General features: G+C 43.1%; 1 non-coding gene across 1 annotated transcript; it reads right to left on the bottom strand.

Annotated features, from left to right (window-relative positions):
- Nucleotides 1–1,704: 1,704 nt before the first annotated feature.
- On the bottom strand, nucleotides 1,705–1,821 carry LOC135275443 (U5 spliceosomal RNA). The gene has a single exon (XR_010343076.1). It is a non-coding gene; the product is annotated as a U5 spliceosomal RNA (small nuclear RNA).
- Between the last annotated feature and the right edge of the window lie 979 nt (nucleotides 1,822–2,800).

The raw sequence follows: 2,800 nt of genomic DNA, 5'->3' as shown, positions 1-2,800 counted from the left end.
GTTCACGGAAACCTCTGCCTCCTGAGTTCAAGCAGTTCTCCTGCTTCAAACTCCTGAGTAGCTGGGATTACAGGCACATGCCACCATGTTTGGCTAATTTCGTATTTTTAGTAGAGATGGGGTTTCTCCTTGTTGGTCAGGCTGGTCTTGAACTCCCAACCTCAGGTGATCTGCCCACCTCAGCCTCTAAAAGTGCTGGGATTACAGGTGTGAACCATCTCGCCCAGTTTAGGGGCATAAATTTAAAGTGATGCTAGTTAGCTAGATTCTGATACTGTCTCCATCAGTATTTAGCTACCCAGGTATAGATATGGAGAAGCTGAATTGTTGGATTTAACTAGAACTGGATTTTTTTCCAGGAAAGTTCTATGGAGGGAAAGAGGGATGAGGAAATTAACAATGTCTGCAAGTTTATAGTTCTGGATGTGAAGGGGAGTGAATGGATTATTTAAAAAATTTTTTTTTTGCCGGGGGTGGTGGCTCACGCCTGTCATCCCAGCACTTTGGGAGGCCGAGGTTGGTGGATCACTTGAGGTCAGGAGTTCGAAACCAGCCTGGCCAACATGGTGAAACCCCATCTTTAAAAAAAAAAGAAAAGTTAAAAAAAATTTTTACACAGCTAACTACAAAAAAAAATTAATTTTTCTTTTTTTTTCCCAAATAATCTTGACTCCAAGATTATTTAAAAATTAAAAGGCTGGGTACAGTGACTCACACCTGTTATCCCGACACTTTGGAAGACCAGGGTTGGGGGATTGTTTGAGTCTGGGAGTCTGAGGCCAGCCTGGGCATCACAGTGAAGCCTTGTCTCTATAAAAAATTTAAAAATTAGCCTGATGTGGTAGCACAGACTTGTAGTCTCAGCTACTTGGGAGGCTGAGGTGGGAAGATCACTTGAGCTCAAGAGTTTGAGGCTGCAGTGAGCTGTGATGGCACCACTTCACTCCAGCCTGGGAGTCAAACCCTGACTCTAAAAAAATTAAAAACTAAAATAAATAAATAAGAAACAATAAAAAGATTAGCTGGGCACAATGGCTCATTCCTGTAATCTCAACACTTTAGGAGGCTGAGGCAGGAAGATTGCTTGAGGACAGAGGTTCAATACCAACCTGGACAATGTAGCTAGACCCTGTCTCTAAATTAAATAAATAAATAAACAATTTCCCTGATATCGCAAAGTAAATGTCAGAGCCAAGGTGTTCTTTTGTTCTTGTTTTTTGGTCGGGGGGATGGAGTACTGTAATTAACGTTGTTTTTTTTTTTTTTTGAGATGGAGTTTTGCTCTTGTTGCCCAGGCTGGAGTGCAGTGGCACGATCTCGGCTCACTACAACCTCCTCCTCCCAGCTTCAAGCAATTCTTCTGCCTCAGTCTCCCGAGTAGCTGGGATTACAGGCATGCACCACCATGCCCGGCTAATTTTGTGTTTTTAGTAGAGACGGGGTTTTGCCATGTTGGACAGGCTGGTTTTGAACTCCTGACCTCAAGTGCTCCACCCATCTCAGCCTCCCAAAGTGCTGGGATTACAGGCGTGAGCCACCGCACCCGGCCATGAACTTTATTTATAGCTTCTGAGTTGGCATAATTGATATATTTTTTACTTGGCTAATTGTTCTGGCCTCAAATGATTCTCCTCCCTTAGCTTCCCAAAGTGTTGGGATTGCAGGCCTGAGCCACGACACCTGGCCTTATTTTTTTTTTTCATGAGCCCTGCCTAAGCGGGACGTCAAAAAATTCAGTTATAAACTCATAATTGTTCCTCTCCAGTGAAATCTTTAGTAAGAGGCAAAAGATTTATTCGTTATGAAGAGAAACTAGAGCATTACACCTGGCCTTTTAAAAATAATTTCAAATTTAATCTAATTTATTTTTTTTTTTTAGACAGAGTCTCTGTCGCCCAGTCTGGAGTGCAGTGGCATGATCACAGCTTACTACATCCTTGGTTCAAACAATCCTCCCACCACAGCCTTCTGAGTAGCTAGGACTACAGGTGCATGCAGCCATGCCTAGAAACTCCTGAGCTCAAGAGATCCTCCTGCCTTAACTTCTCAAAGTTCTGGGATTACAGGCATGAGCCGCCCCACCTGGCCTCAACTTTTATGTTAAATTCAGAGGGTACACGTGCAGGTTTGTTATATGGGTATATTGGATGACACTGAAGTTTGGGGTATGAATGATCCTGTCACTCAGGTAGTGAGCATAGTACCCAGTAGATAGTTTTTCAGCCCTCCCCGTCATCAGTAGTCCTCAGTGTCTATTGTTCCCATCTTCAGAGCCAAGGTCTGAGTGCAGGCTTTTCTGACTCTGAAACTAATGCTCTTAGCCATCGTACTATGGTACCTGAAACAAATTTTGTTCAATTCTCTTTTTACCATCACTATTATAGAATGAGATAATAAAACACAAAATCATGTGGTCCAAATAGAAAAATATTTAAATGAGGTTATTAATTCTCTGATACATATAATTGCAAAATAAGTTAGAAAAGAGGAATATGGCCAGGTGCAGTGGCTCACGCCTGGAATCCTAGCACTTTGGGAAGCTGAGCCAGGCAGATCACCAGAGGTCAGGAGTTGGAGACTAGCCTAGACAACATGGAGAAACCCCATCTCTACTAAAAATACAAAATTAGCCAGGCATGGTGGCAGGCTCCTGTAATTCCAGCTACTCAGGAGGCTGAGGCAAGAGAATCGCTTGAACCCGGGAGGTGGAGGTTGCAGTGAGCTGAGATCACGCCATTGCACTCCAGCCTGGGAGACAAGAGAGAAATGCTGTCCAGAAAAAAAAAAAAAGAAGAGAACC

This window comes from Aotus nancymaae, unplaced genomic scaffold (assembly GCF_030222135.1).
Source record: "Aotus nancymaae isolate 86718 unplaced genomic scaffold, 86718_ANA_hifiasm-v0.15.2.pri h1tg000016l, whole genome shotgun sequence".
Lineage (NCBI taxonomy): Eukaryota > Metazoa > Chordata > Mammalia > Primates > Aotidae > Aotus > Aotus nancymaae.
The sequence above is the reverse complement of the archived record's forward strand: the minus strand, read 5'-3'. Positions and strand labels throughout refer to the sequence as shown.